The sequence below is a fragment of the Bos indicus genome, chromosome 11 (genome assembly GCF_029378745.1).
Source record: "Bos indicus isolate NIAB-ARS_2022 breed Sahiwal x Tharparkar chromosome 11, NIAB-ARS_B.indTharparkar_mat_pri_1.0, whole genome shotgun sequence".
Lineage (NCBI taxonomy): Eukaryota > Metazoa > Chordata > Mammalia > Artiodactyla > Bovidae > Bos > Bos indicus.
The window spans coordinates 35666594-35689264 of NC_091770.1; the positions used below are offsets into that span (position 1 = coordinate 35666594).

Below are 22671 nucleotides of genomic sequence, written 5' to 3' on the forward strand. Positions count from 1 at the left end.
TGGGATAATACTGGATTGGCCAAAAAAAAAGTTTATTTGGGTTTTTCTGTAATATTTTAGGAAAACCCAAATGAAATTTTTGGCCAACACAAGAGATGCCACAGTAGGACACGGGTACAATGGGAACAAAAAAAAAAGACATATTTACTCCACTTTCTCAGAAAAGATGATGCTTCTGCTGAGACGTAAACGACGTAAGCCCAGCTGCAGGTCAAGAAGAAATCTCTAGGAAAAGACATCTTCATCCGCCTTCAGGTCTATTAACAGGAACGGTGCCTCTTCCCCCTTCTTCACATAGAATACCGCTCTTCGGCCAAGTACTCCCGTATTTCTGAGCATATTCTTTTACTTGTGTTTATAAATACATGGAAACCATTCCCTCATAAATTGTAGAATGAACTCTTTCCCTTTTGTACTTTAAGAAACACTTTAAACTTTCTCTTTCCTTGTCTTCTATCCTCCTACCCCTTTCTCTTTCTCTCACACACATTCACACACAAACACCACCACGCGCCACATACTGAGTCAGGAATTCATTGTCAGTCTTGAGAAGAATCCAAAGACAGCCTGTCCCGTCTACTGAAGTTTTCTGATTATGTCAGGTGTCTAGCTGGTCTATTTGTAGTCTGTATAGAGCCTAATACAAAAATAGCGCCAGAAACTACCGACTGTCCCTTCTACATCCACACTGTAAAACAAGGAAGAGTGTAAGCTCCATGAAGGTAGGAATTTTTTTTCTGTTTTGTTCACTGCTTTATTCCAAATGCCTAGGCCAGTGTCTGGCACATAACAGGCACTCAGATAATATTGATAGAGTGAATAAATGAATCAACCAATCCAACAGTTTTCCAGGTATGTCAAGATATGATTAAATTTGGCTTGAACTCAAACTGGAATTTGTATTACCCTAAGGCTCGAAGGCAATGGCACCCCACTCCAGTACTCTTGCCTGGAAAATCCCATGGACGGAGTAGCCTGGTGGGCTGCAGTCCATAGGGTCGCAAAGAGTCGGACACGACTGAGCAACTTCACTTTCACTTTTCACTTTCATGCATTGGAGAAGGAAATGGCAACCCACTCCAGTGTTCTTACCTGGAGAATCCCAAGGACGGGGGAGCCTGGTGGGCTGCCGTCTGTGGAGTCACACAGAGTCGGACACGACTGAAGCGACTTAGCAGCAGCAGCAGCAGCAAGGCTTAAGTAACACATAAGAATAAACAAGATATATCCAGTTAAGGGATTTGAAGTTAAAGAAAGTCACTAGAAATACAGAATTGCATTGCTGTTATTATATAAGAAATAATTAGGCAAAAAATCTTGGGTTCAAAAACATAGGTTGGTTGGCATATTTTCATCTTACAAAGAAAAAACTATTATTTGTGACTTGTCTGTAACACTTTTTAAAGGACATCATACTTGAATACAAAATTTCACATTATGCTCTCTGGAGAATTAGTTAATTTGGTTAAATTGTCTAAAATGACTAATAAAAGACTGAATTAAATTGATGGTGCTGACTTGGTAAGCTATTATATCAGAGGAGATCACTGGTTCTGCTAAGAAGGGAACAGGCCCCCAGGGTTCCTTCCAATCTGGGAATCACAGTAGTGCATTTAACTGATACAAAGAAAAGGAGGCACTGAAATTCAGTTTTAAATAGTAAAACTGAAATACATGAACAATTGCAAAGGAAAAATCGGGACTAGTGTTTCTGAGAGCTAGGACACGTGTTATTGAAGACCTTTGTTTGTGTCTCCAGACCCAGCAATACACAGAAGTTGACTATCCAATAGCTAGTGATGCCTGTGAACTGATCTCCCACATTAGACTGAGTACTTCTTGCAAGCACAGGCAAAACACCAGAGTCACCATGGGTTTCCAGAAAACATTTGTTGCACTTTACAACATACTGAAGCTCCCCAAAATAACTTTACACACAACTGCCAATTCAATTCTCCCAGTAATTCAGGTGTTCAGACAAAAGTTTTGTGCTGAGCCCATTGAACTTCTGCTGTCCTTCTAATGGGCTTTGTGAATCTGAATGTACCAGCATGTAAGAACTTCCACCATAATACCTCTCAACATCATACAATAGGTCAATCTTTCTGAAATATATCACAAATGATACTTCTATCTGATTTGGGAGCCCCCAAAATAAAATCTGTCACTGTTTCCATTATTCCCTACCTATTTCCCATGAAGTGATGGGACCAGATCCCATGATCTTAGTTTTTTGAATATTGAGTTTTAAGCCGGCTTTTTCACTCTCTTCTTTTACCTTCATCAAGAGGTTCATTTTCTGCCATTAGGGTGATGTCATCCGCATATCTGAGGTTATTGATACTTTTTCCGACAATCTTGATTTCAGTCTGTGCTTCATCCAGCCCAGCATTTCTCATGATGTGCTCTGCATAGAAGTTAAATAAGCAGGGTGACAATATACAGCCTGACATACTCCTTTCCCAATTTAAACCAGTCTGTTGTTCCATGTCCACTTCTAACTGTTGCTTCTTGACTTGCAAACAGATTTCTCAGGAGGCAGGTAAGGTGGTCTGGTATTGTCATCTCTTTAGGAATTTTCCACAGTTTGTTGTGATCCACACAGTCAGAGGCTTTAGCATAGTCAATGAAGGAGATGCTTTTCCGGAATTCCCATGCTTTTTCTATGATCCAGTGGATATTTGCAATTTGATCTCTGGTTCCTCTCTGCCTTTTCTAAATCTTGCTTGTCTATCTGGACGTGCTCAGTTCATGTACTGCTGAAGCCTAGCTTGAAGGATTTTGAGCATTACCTTGCTAGCATGTGAAATGAATCCAATTGCATGGTAGTTTGAACATTCTTGGCATTGCTTTTCTTTCAGATTGGAATGAAAACTGACCTTTTCCAGTCCTGTAGTCACTGCTGAGGAGAAGGTAACGGCACCCCACTCCAGTACTCTTGCCTGGAAAATCCCATGGATGGAGGAGCCTGGTGGGCTGCAGTCCATGGGGTCGCTAAGAGTTGGACACGACTGAGCGACTTCACTTTTACTTTTCACTTTCATGCATTGGAGAAGGAAATGGCAACCGACTCCAGTGTTCTTGCCTGGAGAATCCCAGGGACGGGGAAGCCTGGTGGGCTGCCGTCTATGGGGTCGCACAGAGTCGGACACAACTAAAGCGACTTAGCAGCAGCAGCAGTCACTGCTGAGTTTTCCAAATTTGCTGGCATACTGAGTGGAGGACTTTAACAGCATCATCTTTTAGGATATGAAATAGCTCACCTGAAATTCCATCACCTCCTCTAGCTTTGTTTGTAGTAATGTTTCCTAAGGCCCTCTTGATTTCACATTCCAGGATACATGGTTCTAGGTGAGCGACCACACCATCATGGTTATCCAGGTCATTAAGACCTTTTTTTGTACTGTTCTTCTATGTATTCTTGCCATCTCTTCTTAATCTCTTCTGCTTCTGTTAGGTCCTTACTGTTTCTGTCTTTTATTGTGCCCATCTTTGCATGAAATGTTCCCTTGGTATCTCTAATTCTCCAGAAGAGATCTCTAGTCTTTCCCATTCTATTGTTTTCCTCTATTTCTTCCATTTCTATTGTTTTCCTCCATTTCATGTTGACAGTGTTCAATAATAATTGAAAGACTGTTGAAAGGTCATCCAAGGCTCACATAAAATGATACGTTCTCTCACTGGTAAAACTGAGAGCAACCAATACGAAATTCATTTGAAGAACAAAAGCCAAAAATACAAAGTCTGAACTGTGAACCTTTGGGGAAATTTTGAGGTAGATCACCTCTTAAGACTTTCCAGGAAAATCTAAGCGGTAAGGAGATTGCAGAGAAACTGATGAGAATGCCTGGTTTAAATGAAGTTACACTCTCAGTGGGCTTTTGATATAGTGTTTCAGAGGAAACAAATAATTTGGTGTGTTATTTCTGAACTTCCACATATTTCTGAATTTCTGCAACAAATTTATCATCGATTTAAAAGATTTAAAAAAAAGCATATCAGAAGTAAAGAACATAGATAAAAAGTAAAATTCAAAGACAAGGCAAAAGGTGTTACAAGTTGAAGGAGAGTTCTCCAAAAGTAATAAATTCATTTCAGTTACTTAAAGTAGGGGATCAAGATGAATTATTTTATTATGAGTAATGCTGAATATTTTGATAAGTGTTCAGATAAATGCATATTCAATTAAAATGTCAAGGAAGTAGGCACAACCTTTAGACTACACATGGTTCCTATCCATAAGACTTACAATCTAAAAAACCAAACTGAATGAAGTCGGAACTGACATATGGACAAGCAGGGTCATAGTCTAACTATGATTAAAGTCCCAGATTAAAGTCCAGACCAACGAACAATGTTCAGGACTACAGCATCAGGGAGGCTAATGCCAGCAGTGGGGAAATCATTCCAATGGAATCCAAGCCTACCCCAAAGCATAAAGGCCTACAGCCCAGAAGCTTCCATCAATGGACAGAAAACTCATTCATGAAGGAGTAGGGAGGTTGTCCTCCATTATCCACTCTTCCTTTCTTTCCCTCTTTATAATAATATCATCACTGACCACATGTCTAAGACTCTATTACAGCTAGATGAGGTCACATAACTAAATTATGTAAAGAATTAATTACGGTAATGAATCTGCCTGCAATGCAGGAGACTGAAGTTTGATCCCTGGGTCAGGAAGATCCCCTGGAGAAGGAAATGGCAACCCACTCCAGTGTTCTTGGCTGGAAATCCCATGGACAGAGTGAAGAGGAAAAGTTAAAATTTTACCTAACCTCCTACTCCTTCTGCCTCTGTAACCCAGCTTGCTCCATTCAAAGTCTAGATCCATAGGTCTCAGCAAGTGGGGACTCACAATACTAGGAACCAGAACTTATCTCACTCCTCCTTGTCCTGCTCTTTGCAATTGCCCTAGCCCCTACAAATCTGCAAACCTGCTTAATCATGCCTGTCCATGTATAAAAAACTCTGTAACCTCTTTGTTCAGGGCTCAGAGCTTGGAGTATTAACTCCTCTGGGCCTGATGGCATAATAAACCTGAGTTCTCCAACTCTCCGAGTGTGGTGCTTGGTTTCTCAATTACTAGTTTCTGCAACATTTCTGGAGGCCCCAGCAAGATTCTAACCACGCCAGCCCCTTGAGCCGCCAAACTGGTGGCTCAGCCGGGCTGGAGTGAAGGAATCCTGAGATGAACAAGGAGGCGCACCACCTGATGGTATTCCGGGTTCTCTTTTGTACCAGTGTTCTGACGCTCCGGACAGCCGAGCCCCAACTGGACTCATTGGAGGGACGGACCAACTCACCAGGAAGGGCCACAGGGTAAGGTAAGGACCTGGGGCTGGTCCTTGGCAGAACCTACCCCAACAGGTAGAAGAGACTGATCACCTCCTGGAGCTTCAAAGAAGGGAGGAACAGTTAAGGAAACCTGGGGACTCGGGAGGAAGGGGGGCATCATGAATGATAACCTTGGGGCTCCCAGGAAGGCAGCAACAGTTAACAGAACCTGGGGACTCAGGAGAAGGGAGGCAATGTGATAGCCTCTGAATGATTGTGAGTGCATGATTGCTGATTGAACGGACTGAGAGAAATTTTTCTTTTTGGAAACTGCAAAACCAATTCTGTTTGCAAATGCAATTAAAAACAACTAGCTTGTTAAAAGTCCTGCCCAGGGAAAAGCTTGAAATTAACCCTTTCCATGTCCTTGAAAGACACAGCCAGCTTTGCCTGAGACCTCAGCCTTGGCAAATTAAAACTTCAAGTGAAGAAAAAAAAAAAAGGGGTCAAAAAGATATTTTAAATCTCAAACAGAAAACTGTAAGATCTCTGTCAGTCTGTCTGTCTGGATTTATGTATGTCTCAGTGTATATCTTTTTTTCTGATAATATTGTTCAAGTTGTGAGTGAGTTCTAATTTAATTGGCCTAAAGAAAAGTAAGAGCTTACAAATCAAACAATTCTAAATACAAGAAAAATTAACCTAAATAAATTTCAGATTCATGTGAATTGGGAAATATTCAATTATTAAATATCTAGTATTAATGTTTGTTTGCTAATCTAATAAAGTAGGATGTATGTTTTTAATAAAGAAGCTATAAAATTACATTTTATTAAGGGAAAAGAAAGTAGGTCTGACTTACAGATGACTGTTACAAAAAGTGATTAGAAATTTTGTGGAAAGTGAACCCTGAAGAAAAAGTTTTGTGCATGGTTAAAGGATTGACAAAGTTTAAAATAAATTTAATTAAGTTTACCTAAATGACTTTAAAGTAAGCTGGCACAAAACTCGAATTTGGCCTTTCTCTTTGTTAAGAGGACATACTTTCTTCAGATGTTGAACTGCTTTTAATAATAGATTTAAGATTCTTTACCTCTTAATTGATCTGTTCTATATTTACCTTTGAAATCTTTGTTAGCTTTGGCTAAGTGAATAACTATTATTTCACAGTAACTTATATGATCCTACCTGACTGAGTGTTATAAACCCTTTTGATATTTATCAACAAAACTTACTAGATAACTTGATCTCTAGCTAACTTTGGGATGCTTCGGAGGGCCCCTGAGTGATCCCAAAGAGCTATTAAGCTACCTGGGTTCATTGGACATGTTAAATTACAAAGGAAGTACTGTTAAAGGGGTGAAAAAAAATATTTTCGGGTTATACTATATGGTTGATGTTACTAATATAGTTATCCTAAAATTATGTGAAATTCATATAGATCTGATATGCCCTGATAAAATATGGTCAATTATAATTCTTGTTATCATATTAAAGTGTTATGACCAGGTTTCTTTGTCAATTGCAATAGAATCAGATTTTAAACAGGACTTCTATGGTTTTACTCTCATGCCTTTAGAAGAATACTAGTTTTTCAAGTTTTATGAGAAAGACTTTCTAAGATTAAGCAGATAAACAAATTTTGTTATTAACAGTAAGCTGGTCCCAGACTAGAATTTGGTCTTCTCTCTGTTTAGAAAACAAAGTTTTCGTTGAATACAACTTTTAATAACAGATTGTGAATTTCTTTGCCTTTAAGTGATTTATATTTGTTTTCAAAATCTTTTGTCACTTTGGTAAAGTAAATAAACATTATTTAAGATTATGGTACATGTAGACAGAGCTCATTCTGCTTCTACAAAAAAATAACCCTTCATGGTTAGACTTTTGCTATCCTGATATCATTTTACTATCCTTAAAACATGGCAATAGTCTGCTTCTAAATCAGGAAATTAAAAATGGATAAACAACAGCTAAAAATAAGAAAGCCAGGGCTATGGGAAATTCAAGACGGCTGCTTGGCTTCTTCCAGCTTCCTGACAGTCCTCATTTTTATTTGATGGATTAAAGCCTTCCCTGGCTACAGTGTTAATGTCCTCACAATGAGTTCTCCCCCCAAAAAAGAAAGTATGTTTCACTGAATATTAAGTTCTTGTTTTGTTAATTAAGGTCTGTGCTTACTAAGACTCACTTCTGAAATAGTTCCTTGCTATGTTATATGGCTAAAAGATTTAAATAAGTTACTAAAAAGGACACTCTAAGATTGTTTCTAAAGCTTATCTCAGTAACCAATCTTTGGATAAAGGTCAGATGCTCCATGATGTACACTTGGCTATAATCGTTTAACTGAGTCAGATGACCTGGGATATACCTGGCTATACCCAATGAAAGTTCTTGCCTTAAATTCTTGCTTGTGACCTTACTATTAACTGCTAGCTATATTATTTTCTATGCAGCTTGTTTCAGAAGATTTTTTTTTCTTTTTTTTTTAATTCTTTTTTTTTTCTAATTTTATTTTTAAACTTTACATAATTGTATTAGTTTTGCCAAATATCAAAATGAATCCACCACAGGTATACACGTGTTCCCCATCCTGAACCCTCCTCCCTCCCCATACCATCCCTCTGGGTCATCCCAGTGCACTAGCCCCAAGCATCCAGTATCGTGCATCGAACCTGGACTGGCAACTCGTTTCTTACATGATATTTTACATGTTTCAATGCCATTCTCCCAAATCTTCCCACCCTCTCCCTCTCCCACAGAGTCCATAAGACTGTTCTATACATCAGTGTCTCTTTTGCTGTCTCGTACACCGGGTTATTGTTACCATCTTTCTAAATTCCATATATATGCGTTAGTATACTGTATTTATGTTTTTCCTTCTGGCTTACTTCACTCTGTATAATAGGCTCCAGTTTCATCCACCTCATTAGAACTGATTCAAATGTATTCTTTTTAATGGCTGAGTAATACTCCATTGTGTATATGTACCACTGCTTTCTTATCCATTCATCTGCTGATGGACATCTAGGTTGCTTCCATGTCCTGGCTATTATAAACAGTGCTGCGATGAACATTGGGGTACACGTGTCTCTTTCCCTTCTGGTTTCCTCAGTGTGTATGCCCAGCAGTGGGATTGCTGGATCATAAGGCAGTTCTATTTCCAGTTTTTTTAAGGAATCTCCACACTGTTCTCCATAGTGGCTGTACTAGTTTGCATTCCCACCAACAGTGTAAGAGGGTTCCCTTTTCTCCACACCCTCTCCAGCATTTATTATTTGTAGACTTTTGGATCACAGCCATTCTGACTGGCGTGAAATGGTACCTCATAGTGGTTTTGATTTGCATTTCTCTGATAGTGATGTTGAGCATCTTTTCATGTGTTTGTTAGCCATCTGTATGTCTTCTTTGGAGAAATGTCTATTTAGTTCTTTGGCCCATTTTTTGATTGGGTCGTTTATTTTTCTGGAATTGAGCTGTAGGAGTTGCTTGTATATTTTTGAGATTAGTTGTTTGTCGGTTGTTTCATTTGCTATTATTTTCTCCCATTCTGAAGGCTGTCTTTTCACCTTGCTAATAGTTTCCTTTGATGTGCAGAAGCTTTTAAGGTTAATTAGGTCCCATTTGTTTATTTTTGCTTTTATTTCCAATATTCTGGGAGGTGGGTCATAGAGGATCCTGCTGTGATGTATGTCGGAGAGTGTTTTGCCTATGTTCTCCTCTAGGAGTTTTATAGTTTCTGGTCTTACGTTTAGATCTTTAATCCATTTTGAGTTTATTTTTGTGTATGGTGTTAAACAGAAAGAGAAATTAAGGAAACAATTCCATTCACCATTGCAACGGAAAGAATAAAATACTTAGGAATATATCTACCTAAAGAAACTAAAGACCTATATATAGAAAACTATAAAACACTGGTGAAAGAAATCAAAGAGGACACTAATAGATGGAGAAATATACCATGTTCATGGATTGGAAGAATCAATATAGTGAAAATGAATATACTACCCAAAGCAATTTATAGATTCAACGCAATCCCTATCAAGCTACCAACAGTATTCTTCACAGAGCTAGAACAAATAATTTCACAATTTGTATGGAAATACAAAAAACCTCGAATAGCCAAAGCGATCTTGAGAAAGAAGAATGGAACTGGAGGAATCAACCTACCTGACTTCAGGCTCTACTACAAAGCCACAGTTATCAAGACAGTATGGTTCTGGCACAAAGACAGAAATATTGATCAATGGAATAAAATAGAAAGCCCAGAGATAAATCCATGCACATATGGACACCTTATCTTTGATAAAGGAGGCAAGAATATACAATGGATTAAAGACAATCTCTTTAACAAGTGGTGCTGGGAAATCTGGTCAACCACTTCTAAAAGAATGAAACTAGACCACTTTCTAACACCATACACAAGAAGATTATTTCTTACGTTACCAAATGAGTGACTGAACCTGTGATAAAATGCTGATATGCAGCATTCCATTTGAGATCAATAATTGTAATAATGTAACTCTAGATATGGGAAGAAGCAACAAGAGGAAATATTTTCCTGGACTAAGAGGCTAGTTAGACAGGTATGGTCCAGAGACTTTTGCTACTTACAAGGCCTGGCCTAGTGACAACACATTGAGTGGTCTGTCAACGGAATCTTTGTTAGACCTGGGAATGAGCCTTCCCAGCACCACGGGACACAATGACCATGAAATGCTCCCAAAACATAGTCAAATATGTGGCTATGAAGGGGCCCTGCTGACTGAAAGTTGGCCTTTGCCAGCTGCCTCTACAAAGATTAAATCATGACCACTACAAGATGCTGACCTTCAACATACCCTTGAAAGGACTTCAGGGTGGAGACAAATAATAAGGCACTCTGTGTTCTGGGAAAAACCCAGGAAAACAGGCCTTCAGACAGTCAGATGTTTTCAGGTAAAGATTTTTATGAGTCCAAATTCTTGCATCTTCTCATACCTAGAGAAACACTAGAGTCACAAATCAATGTCTGGACCTGGTTCTCCTGGCTGGCCCCTCAGCAGCTTTCCTACTTTTATTAATCTTTAGGCTAAATATCTTTAACTTTCTTGTTAAGTTTGTTTCTCCAAGTAGTAGTACAATAAGAATATCCCCCGACCAACACCTAGACAGTGCTGGAACAGCTGCCTTATCATTCTGTGGGCTCTCATCTCCCTCCATAAATGTATGCCAAGGTCTTCAGGCTATTATCCCTTTGAGATCTTATATGGAGACCACCCCAGTAATAGAAAACCTCAACAGAGACCACCAACAACTAGCTGACCTGGAGATGTCCCAACACCTCCAGGCCCTGGAAGTCTTTGGCCATATCACCCAAGAAACCTTAGGAAGGACACCCATTACTTTGGGCAATTGGGTTCATCCCTATCAGCCAGGAGATGAGTTACAGGCATCATCCCTTAGATCCACCACACCAAAGTCAAGAAGGTAGCAGCTTCCTGTGATGAGGACATCTAGAAAACAGTTTGGGACTCCAAAAACTCCCTCAAGGTCTGGTTCCAAAAACAACTATCCTCACCCATGAAGGATGCTGAGCCCTGCTCCAGTCACTCCAGATGCTAACTAGTCAACGAATGGCAGAAGCTTGAGGATCCGAATATCAAAGGATTTTCATTGTCAACCCTGGCCTCTATCCCTGATTGATATTATTGTTGTGCTCTTCACTACAGGACTAGCTTCAGTCTCACCCTAGGACTTGGATTTGGGTCAGAAGCTGCGGTTAGCTGTCTGTTATCTCACTGTAGTGGGAAGCCTCATTCTTATTAGATGTCTCTTATGATTGATTCTCCCTACTAACTAAATTGCTCCACAGTATAACTGACCCCACTTCGTGATAGGCTCAGTTGTTAAAGCCATGACAACCCAAAGATGGGGAGAAAATCTTTTGCTAGTGTTCATTTATCTGTTATGTTCAGGCTGCTTTGCAGCCTTTTGGTGTCCCTTGCTGTAACAGATGGTGCCACCCCCATCAAGCCCTTTTCCTTGTTTGTGGGAAAGATGCTTACTTATATCTACCTTTCAAGTGGATGGGTATCTGCACCTTAGCTTTCCTCACTCCCCAGATGAATATTGTCCCTAACAACCAGACTCGCACCATACCTCTCTCTGGCAGCACATACACGGTCAAAAAGAGACATCCAGTTTATACCCCTACTAGTTGGTCTGGAAATCATGGCTGGGATAGGTATGGGAATAGGAGGAATTACTTCATCAATCACCTTTTACCATACACTATCAAAGGACTTCACAAACGACATTGAGAGAGTGGGCAAACCTTTTGTGGCCTTACAGGACCAACTAGACTCGCTGGCTGAGGTGGTTTTACAGAATAGGAGAGGGCTAGACCTACTGACAATTGAAAAGAGAGGACTCTGTCTCTTCTTAAATGAAGAATGCTGTCTTTTATGAATGCTGTAAACCTATCAGAAATTTTCAGGGACATGGCCCAACAGCTAAGGGAACAAATCATAAAAAGGAAAGAGAAAGTAGCTAATTCCTGGAGTAATATCTGGAGCTGGGCGTTGTGACTTCTCCCTCTAACAGTTCTCTTCATGCTCTCTGTGGTGCTCTTGTTTGGCCCTTGTATTCTCAATGTAATTACCAGTTCATAACCTCTAGGATTAAATCCATAAACTTACAAAAGGAAACCCTAAATGATGGGAAGCTCTGAATGCCCTACCAAAACATGAGATGATGCTTTCTACAAAGAGCGATAGAAGCATCAAGAGAGGGGAATGAAGAGGAAAAGTTAAATTTTTACATAATCTCCTGCTCCTTCTGCCTCTGTAACCCAGCTTGCTCCTTGCAAAGTCTAGATCACATAGATCTCAGAAAGTGGGGACTCACAATATTAGGAACTGGAGCTTATCTTACTCATTCTTGTCCTGCTCTTTGCAATCGCCCTAGGCCCTAAAAACACGCAAACCTGCTTAATCATGCCTGTCCGACTGTAAAAAAAACTCTGTAACTCCTTTGTTCAGGGCTTAGAGTTTGGAGTGTTAACTCCTCTGGGCCCACTGGCATAATAACCCTGAGTTCTCCAACTCTCCGAATGTGGTGCTTGGTTTCTAGATTACTGGTTTCTGCAGCAAGAGAAGACCAGCAGGCTCTGTCCATGAGATTGCAAAGAGTAAGACACAACTGAATGACTAACACTTTCCAATCTCCACAACTAAATTATGGTCAGTAAACTTGCTGTTAAAATAAAAAATAAACATTTGCTCTGTGTCCCAAATTCCTGGCCCAGAGCTCCTAAAACTTTTGAAATTTCCTGAATGATGGAAGTGTCTTTTGTTATTCATAACGAGCCCCATTAGATCACTTGTGAGCTTATTTATGCTAATACCATGACTTAGGGTGGGCCCCCTGGAGAGCTTCAGGTTGGGGCTAGTCTCCAAAAAAATCTGTCATTAGAGTGTTAAAACTTTCAGTGTCAGGATCTCTGGGGAGGGGATAAAGATTGAGCTCTTACAAAACTCTTCAACAGTAAGACTAGGGAGCTTTGGGTTTGGCTAACCCATCTGCAAGCTAGGAAGAAGGTGTGCCCCAGCTCCATGAAACAGGCTCCTGCATTCAAGACCTTTAAAGAGTTCTTCATCTGGCTATTCATTTGGATCCTTTACAATAAACCACTAAACGTAAGCAAAATGTTTTTCTGGGTTCTATGTGTCATTCTCGGAGAAGGCAATGGCACCCCACTCCAGTACTCTTACCTGGAAAATCTCATGGATGGAGCAGCCTGGTAGGCTGCAGTCCATGGGATCACTAAGAGTCGGACACAACTGAGCGACTTCACTTTCACTTTTCACTTTTATGCATTGGAGAAGGATATGGCAACCCACTCCAGTGTTCTTGCCTGGAGAATCCCAGGGACTGGGGAGCCAGGTGAGCTGCTGTCTATGGGGTCTCACAGAGTTGAACATGACTGAAGTGACTTAAGAGCAGCAGCATGAGTCATTCTAATTATCAAATCTGAGAGGGGATCATGGGAATCCCTGAATTTTTGGTCAGCCAAACAAAACAGTGTGGGTAGCCTAGACCATTTACAGCTGGTATATGAAATAGGATCTGACAGTTTTATGGGGTCTGAAACTAACTCCAGGTAGATATTGTCAGAACTGAATTAACTTGTAAGATACTCAATGTCCAGTAATTGGAGAATTGCTGTGAAAAGATATCACATATTTGGTGTCAGAAAGAATCTTAGAGGGTGTAAAAGAAAAAGTGTCATTTGGATTCTCCAGAAAGTATCCTGAAAATGGGGAGGAATACTTTTCTCTCCTCTTTCCTCTCTGCTAAAGGCAAGAAAGCATATATAATGGTTGGAGCTCCAGAAGTCATCCTGGACCCTGTCCTTAGAAATTAAAGTTACATACGATAGAGTCACAGAATGAAAGGAACCCAGGTCTACAAACTACAGGCTGCCATACCAGTTCTGAACTGCCTGTTTCCACACTCTATGACAGAGAAAGAACTTTCTATCTTGCTTAAGTCAGTATTGCCTAGATTTATGTCACATGCAGAGCCAAATCTAAACCCAAATGATACAAGAAACTCTAGAATGAAAGCTTTGAGATCTCAAATTGGGATTTTTTATTTATTTATTTTTTTTTACTGCTCAGTACTTATACTTCATTGACTACACTAAAGGCTTTGACTGTATGGGTCACAACAAACTGGAAAACGCTTAAAGAGATGGGAATACCAGACCACCTTACCTGTCTCCTGAGAAACCTGTAAGCAGGACAAAAAGCAACACCAACCAAGTTTAGAACCAAACATGGAACAATGGATTGCTTCAAATTGGGAAAGGAGTACATCAAGGCTGTATATTGCCACTCTGCTTATTTAACTTCTATGTAGAGTACATCATGTGAAATGTTGGGCTGGATGAATCACAAGCTGGAATCAAGATTGCTGGGGAAAATATCAACAACCTCAGATATGCAGATGATACCATACTAATGGCAGAAGCAAAGAAGAACTAAAGAGCCTATTGATGAAAGTAAAAGAGGAGAGTGAAAAGGTTGGCTTAAAACTCAACATTCAAAAAACTAAAATCACTGGTCCCATCACTTCATGGTAAATAGATAGGGAAAAAGTGGAAATAGCAGATATTTTATTTTCTTAGTCTCCAAAATCACTACAGATGGTGACTGCAGACACAGAATTAAAGGATGCTTGCCCCTTGAAAGAAAAGCTATGAGAAACTTAAACAGCACGTTAAAAAGAAGAGACATCACTTTGTCAATAAAGGTCCACATAGTCAAAGCAATGGTTTCTGCAGTAGTCACATACAAATGTGAGAGTTGGACCATAAAAAAGGCTGAGTGCCAAAGAATTAATGCTTTCAAATTATTGCACTTGGGAAGATTCTTAAGAGTCCCTTTGACTGCAAGGAAATCAAACCACTCAATCCTAAAGGAAATCAATCCTGAATATTCATTAGAAGGACTGAGGCTGAAGCTGAAGTTCTAGTACTTTGGCCACCCGATGTGAAAAGCCAACTCATTGCAAAAGATCCTGATACCGGGAAAGATTGAGGGCAGGAGGAGAAGGGCAGGTGGTAGAGGATAAGATGGTCGGATGGCATCACCAACTCAGTGGACATAGCATGAGGTTTGAGCAAATTCCAGGAGATAGTGAAGGACAGATTAGCCTGGTGTGCTGTAATTTATGGGTTCTCAGAGTTGGACAGGAATTAGCAACTAAATAACAATAACCCATGCTGTGTTCAAAGTATTCAAATAGAAAAAAAAAATCTGTGACTGAATTCATGTTGAAATAAGAAAAGAAGGTCTTTGCCAGGCATGCCCTTGTCATGCCAGTTACTCAGGAGACTGAAGCCAGAGGACTGCTCGGGTCCAGGAGTTCTGGGCTGTAATGTGCTATGTCCACTATTTGGCATCAATATGCTGACCTCTTAAAAGTGGGGATTGCCTTCTGAGGCTGCCTAAAAAGGAATGATTCAGCTCAGGTCAGAAAAGGGCATATATAGAATCTGCCAGAAACATTAGAATAATGTTTGGTTTGGGTTCAGTTTTTTATTTCTCAATATATCGACGTATTATTTCCACCTCCCCATTGTATTTTATCAGTCCAAGAGTCCTTGCAACCTTAACTGTCTCTTGATCCTCAATTTTCTGTTATATAAATCAAGAGAATGTCTTACTAGTTTTAAAAAAGAATCATTGGAAAGCACAGATTACAGATTTTTCAATATCACATTCTCTAAACATCTGTTGTTCTTAAGGAAGCATCCAGTGAGCCTCAGGGGCCTAAATACATTTATCAATATTAATCACTAATATACATGTATTGAGTAATGTCAGTGCTGGGCACTGTACTAAATTCTTTACCTCCATTTTCTCATTTAATTTCAAAAAAACCTAGTGACATGGGAGATATCTCCAGATAGAGAGGAAGAAAATGAGAAATATAAAATAGACAAATTAAGACATTTGTTCATATGGTATAGCTAATAAGTCTTAGCATCTGGCTTTGAACTCCAGGAAGTCTACCTCCAGAGACCATAGTAACTATTATACAATATTACTTGCCCAATAGGGCTGGAGATCATATTGCATGTTTTTAATTAGCACTGGCAATCAGGAATTTAAGGGTTTTTTAGGACCACTATTATCTTCTAGACAAATCTTTTCTCAAAATGATACATGGAGCACTGGTTGTTCCAAGGGTCAAGCAGACCTCAGGCACTTTATTTCAGAAACAAAAGCAATGGAACAATGTTGTTCACATTCACTTAAAATTTACAGTGTGGATAAAAGATGGCTGTAATATGTTTGACATTTCTGTCATTAAGAAGAGATAGGATAGAACTCGTGCTGCAGTCCATGAGGTTACAAATAAGTTGGATACACAGAGCTGGATGTGACTTAGCAACTGAAAAACAACAGCAAGGATAATTTCCCTCCCCTGAAGCCAGCTTGGCCTTAGCAATTCACATCATATAAATGTAAAAGTGACTTTCTTGAACCATCAAGTCTGTGTTACTAAAAAACCTTAAAGCTTCTGCCTGTGTCTTCTGGGACAGTCTTTACTGGATCCCGAAACCACTGTGTTAGAAACTCATCATCCCTCTTTAACACACCACAGAGAAAGACCCCTTGACTACCTGGAGAGAGGGGTGTGTCCAGCTGACCACAGACCTCCAGTCATTCACATAAACACCAGGCATGCAAGTGAAGCATCTTAGAGCCCCCAGCCAGCCTAGCCATCATCACTTAACACTGGTGAGTCATCCCACTCAATCCCAAGCAGAGAAGGAAGATCAACCAGCCACGCCATGCCCAACCAGCACACAGAACTGAGATGCAGCATGGTCTTGTTTTCCGGCAATGAGTTTTGGGGTAGTTCGTTACACAGGAAGAGATAAACAGAACAATAAGATTAGTAATGATTTTCACAGACTCCCTGTGAGATTCTTACTAATGATTAAGTCTGTAAAGGTCACAAAAGTACTTCAAAGACAGCATAGGTCTGTTTACTTTGGCTGATGTTGACAGCATGTAGTCAGTTCAAGCCACTGCATTAACATTTCTGTGTAATTGTTTACAGTTGTTAAATTTATAATTTTGTGTGCATTACAGTCTATCATTATGCCACCAATTCCCTCAAAATGGAACAATGGCTCTAATCTTGTGCATGGATGAATAAATATAATTTTGAAAATTATAATGTAAAAAGTACAACTCATGAGAATGTCATAAACACATTTGAACTTGACTCCAAAAAGACCACAGAAAGTGAATCTTTACATGTTCAGTCAAGTGAATCTGTGAGTATGAGAATTTAGCATAAGCAGTCAAAACAGCAGAGTGCGAATAAAAGTACAATGACAATTATCTGAAAATTGGATTTTCCCAGATTGGTGATTCATTCTCCAGTGGCTGTCTATAATGAAATGTCAAAGACTAACATGCAGCCATTTTAGCCATTTCCAAGCAAAGCATAACCACCTTTCTGGCAAACCAATGAAGTTTGTCCAGAACAAGGACTAAACGATTGTACTGGTTACAGTGCTTGGTTCAAAGCAACTGAGTCTAGCTACAATAAGCCAATAGGGATTTATTTGAGGAACAATTAAGGGCATAGAACAGAATCAGTGCAAGGTTGAGGAACCAGATTCAGAAATGGGCAGGGAATAAAGCATCTCTGAGAGTTCTCCGTTAGCACAAAGGCTGGCAACAATACTCTGCTTCCTTACCTGAGTCAGAGATCTGGGGAACAAATTACCAGTGATTGAAAAAGTTGTGTTGTGGATGGTGGCTCTGGACAGAGCAGTCTCCCTGAATTAAATTTATCACCCCTCTTATTCCACAGCAGGACAGTCACACATCTCCCCCGACAGAGGTAAGACCATTCCCATGAGGCAGGAGCATGGCCGAGTGCAGCTCTCTCGCAGATAGGCTGACATGAAGAAGAACAGAAGACACGGCTGAGCTGAGATTACCCACTGCCTTCTTCTGAGTTCACAAATCGCATGGTCTTCTCCCTCGCAACAGGACTGGGAGTAAAAGCAGTGCAATGGGAAAGGCCAGGAAGATTCTCCACGTGGAACCATGAAATGTGAGACAGAGTAGTTTCTGTTACCAAGGTCATACTACAGAAGAGTCTGGGTTCTTGCCGATGCTGCCACAGCCATGAACCTTCCCATGCACCTCACATCATGCCTTATGTACCTATTTGCTTGGCCACCGAGGACACCTGAGTCCCAGGCCATCTCTCCTCACCTGAACCCTTACCGCCACACAGCTCTGTACTCTACCTGATATGGACCAGCCACCGACCCCACATTAAAAAAAAAAAAAAAACTCTTGACCTTCAGAGTAATCATCTGACATGAGTAAAATGCCTTCTACCATAACTTTTCACTCCAAATATTTGCTTCTCTTTCTGGTTCCAAACAAAATCTCGCTGTCTCTTAAAAACCTTACTTAGTCGTTATTATATGAAATGGTTGCTATTTTTTCCAAACTCAAAGACATGGGGCCTCAAAGTTTCCTAAAATCTTCATAAGTCCTCCTAGAACCTCATGCCATCAGATCATAACACCATAAAGCCTTCATTACTGCCATTAACTAAAGACCTTAGAGTCACCCTCCTTCCTTCCCAGAAGACTTAGCTCTTGACTCTCACTCTCTCTACCATTACTTGTGTCTTGCTTATTTCTGAATCCATAAGTTGTTCTATTAACATGCTGCCCTCTAAGTTCAGTGGCCTCCTTATTTCAGTAATCCTGTCCTAAACTCCACCTCAGTCGCCTATTCTCTATGATTATAACTTGAACCTTGTTATACTCATAACCAAACACCCTTTGCAGTCCCAATTTTAAAACCCCATACTGCAACCAGCTTCTCCTATCAATCACTACCTACTTTAGGAGGGACTTCCCAAATTATTCAGTGAGAATGACAATGATCCTACATGATCATACATGAAGTCCCCATTTTCCTTCTAAATTGGCTTAGGTCCCATGGCCTATTGTTGTAATTATTCTTTGTGTATACACTCGATGACCATATCCTCTCTGTGTTCCAAGGAGTTACATGTTACTAAGAAACATACCACTAGAAAAGGGAAGCCTTTTACACTGTTGATGGGGATGTAAATTGTGCAGCCACTATGGAAAACAGTTTTGTGGTCCCTCAGAAAACTAAAAATAGAATTATCATATGATCTAGATCTATGATCTGGGAACATACCCAGACAAAACCATAATTCACAATAAACAAAACATGGAAGGAACCTAAATGTCCATCAACAGATGAATGGACAAAGAAGTGGTGCATGTACACAATGGAATACTGCTGCTGCTGCTGCTAAGCCGCTTCAGTCGTGTCCGACTCTGTGCAACCCCATAGACGGCAGCCCACCAGGCTCCCCCATCCCTGGGATTCTCCAGGCAAGAACACTGGAGTGGGTTGCCATTTCCTTCTCCAATGCATGAAAGGGAAAAGTGAAAGTGAAGTTGCACAGTCGTGCCTGACTCTTAGCGACCCCATGGACTGGAGCCTACCAGGCTCCTCTGTCCATGGGATTTTCCAGGCAAGAGTACTGGAGTGGGGTGCCATTGCCTTCTCTGAACAATGGAATACTACTCAGCCATAAAAAGAGTGAAATAATGCCATTTTCAGCAAAAGGGATACAACTAGAGATTATCACACTAAGTGAAGTCATAAAGAGAAAGACAAATACCATGATATCACTTATATGTGGATCTAAAATATGGCACAGATAAACCTATCTGCAAAATAGAAACAAGCTCATAGGCACAGAGAACAGACTTGTGGTTGCCAAGGGGGAAAGGTGGAAGAAGAGAGATTGGACTGGGAGTTTGGGGCTGATGGATGCAAACTATTCTATTTAGAATGGATAAGCAACAAGGTCCTAATCTATAACTCAGGGGACTATATTCAATATTCTGTGATGAACTATAATGGAAAAGAATATAAAATAAGAATATATATATGTGTGTGTTTAACTGAATTACTTTGCTGTATAGCAGATTGGCACAACATTGTAAATCAGCTATACTTCAATTAAAAAAAATGTTAAATAACTAAATAAAATGCAATAAATAAATAAGAAAAACACACAACTGTGTTGACTGGTCTTACCCTGAATTCATGACCACAAGTCAACAAGTCTCCATGCTGCTATGTTTTCCTAGTCATTTCTCTTTTTCATCTTCCCTCCCCCTTCAAACTTTAATACTCCTTTCCCTCTACTGACAACTCTGCCTGTTCAATAACAAAAACAGAATTAAAAGAAAAATTACAAGTTCTCCTGACCAAATACGTCAACCTATCTGCATCAGACCTATACTTTTCACCTTTCTTTTCTAATACAAAGGATGATCCATCCATCAGTAAAATATGGTGCAGGGTCCCTCACAGTTGTGTTAAGCAAAGTGCTACACGCCTGGCTTTGAAATGAAAGAAAGGGCCACAAACCAAGAAAGCTGGAAAAGTTAATTAAGCAAAGGGATTCTCCTAGAGAGCCTCTGAAGGGAGCAAACCCTTTGGCAACAGGTTGATTTCAGCCTGAAGCTGACTTTGGAATTCTGTCTGCTGTGAGAGAATAAACATGTGTCGCTTTAATCCACCAAGTGTGTAGTAATATGTTACAGTAGCCATAGAAAATTAATACAATAGATATACAATATAAGAGTTAAGTTACTATCACATGGATATTCCACTGGACATCTCAATTTAGAGTTGAACAAAACCAATGATGTTCAGAGTATGAATCTGTTATTGACAGAGTATAATTCATACACAAGGGAGATGTGCCAATAACATTTTGCTTTAATGCTAAAAATCTATAAGATGGAATGTAGACGTAAGAAAGATACTTTGGGACCAGTACTGATCAGCATGAGTTATGTATACAGCAATGAAAAACATTACTAAGGGAATAAGTAGTTTTTCCTGAGTGTCATTTCACATATGGCCTTTTCAAAGAACAGGTTGTGTCAATGGTTCTTAAGCCAGTGTTAAAGGAAATAGCGTAGAGACAGATACAATCTAATTGAAGCCACTGAGTATATGACATTTCAATGGGCTCTGGGAAAAATGTGAGCCTGAATACACAGCTCTGCTGATTAATACTGGATTACGTTGACTGCTTAATAGAAAGATGTTTATATGTGTTTTTAAATTAAAGATAATATTTCTTCATGACATTAATAGCTAAAGAATAATTCTACTATTTTATATAACTAAAGTAGAATACTTCAGTAATATATTTAGAATATTTACTAGCTTGAATCTAAAAGTTCTAAAATATTATGATTTTTTACATGTTGAGAATAAGATATCAGGCTGTCTTAAAAAGACCAAACTGTGATATGAATGACTCAATCTAAGATAATTTTATTCTTTCCTAATACTTGATTTTTTTTCATTCAATGAGGAAAGATGATAATGATTATTGGATACATTTTTTAAAATAAAACCAAATATTTCAAAAGAATGTAATGCTTTTCAAAGCTGAATGAAACCAAAGCTGAATATCAATCACCATTTATTCTAAGAAATATTCAGTCTTCCTGCTTTAAAGGGCATTACCCTCCTCTGAGCATTTAACCAAAAGCTGAAATCTTTGCTGAAAGACCTCCCCATAATTTCCATATTTATATTCCATCCAAACACAAGTAGGACACTTGCCTTTTTCAATGCTCTCTAATAGTTGGTGTTTTCTGATATAAATGCATAAGAAGTAAGAGAAGAAACCACCTATTTTGAGATATGATCTATGGCTTCAGATAGTTGTAATTTGATGATATATACATTATTCAAAAGCTAAAATAATATCAACCTAGTAAATGTATAAATAAAAATCAGTTCTATATATATTATGCTTGTATTTTTATTGCTATAAACTTATTTTTTGACATCTAAAATCGGTAGTTTGGCTGTGTATTAGATAGTCTGTGGATGGCAGAAGTTTCAGAAATATTGTTCTATATTCTAAGCCAATTTTATAATTCCACCCAAACTGGTTAATTCCTTTTGGAAGAAATTACTAGCATGACAATTTTCAAGACGGTGAAATGATTGCTCAAATTTCTAGTCTCACATGTTTTCTAGAACCATACCACTCCCCATCAAGAGGCATAGCCTATTTCTTCACTTCTTAAACCTGATTAGGATTTTTTTAACTGCTTCATTAAATAAAATGTGTTGTGAATAATGCTACATGACTGCCAGGGCTAGGTCACAAAAGACTATTTGGCTTCCATTTGTCTTTTACTTTAAGGACACTTGCTTTTAGAACCCATGCACCATTATCTGAGCAAGTCCAAAGAAGCTCATGTAGAAAGACCTCACAGAAACCCACAAGGGGGCGGATCTGAGACTCGAAGCAATAGTTGTCATCAAACACTAGGCTTGTGATTGAGCAAGGCTTTAGATAATTTCAGCCCATGACTTTGAGCTGCCCCAACTAACATAAAATGAAACAGAAAAGAGTTATCTCTACCAAATCTAGCATAAATTTCAGCTATTAGTTCTGAAGCCATAGTATCTGGAACACAACCAAGAGGTAACTTGAACTAAGAAATAGAGTAAACCCAAACCCCAGTGGGCTTCCCTGGTGGCTCAGATGGTAAAGCGTCTGCCTGCAATGAGGGAGACCTGGGTTCTATTCCTGGGTCAGGAAAATCCCCTGGAGAAGGAAATGGCAATCCACTCCAGCACTCTTGCCTGGAAAATCCCATGAACGGAGGAGCCTGATAGGCTATAGTCCATGGGGTCGCAAAGAGTCGGACACAACTGAGCGACTTCACTTCACTTCACTTCAAACCCTTAAAACCTCCCATAGGTTATT

At 39.4% G+C, this 22671-nt stretch overlaps 1 long non-coding RNA gene across 1 annotated transcript in view; it reads left to right on the forward strand.

The window, feature by feature from the left end:
- The first annotated feature begins 668 nt into the window (after positions 1–668).
- The window catches only part of LOC109566068 (uncharacterized), an 81477-nt gene continuing 59474 nt past the window's right edge, over positions 669–22671 (forward strand). The window contains exons 1-2 of the long non-coding RNA XR_002181741.2: positions 669–722; positions 5245–5327. This is a non-coding gene — a long non-coding RNA (uncharacterized lncRNA). The remainder of the gene's footprint in view (positions 723–5244; positions 5328–22671) is intronic.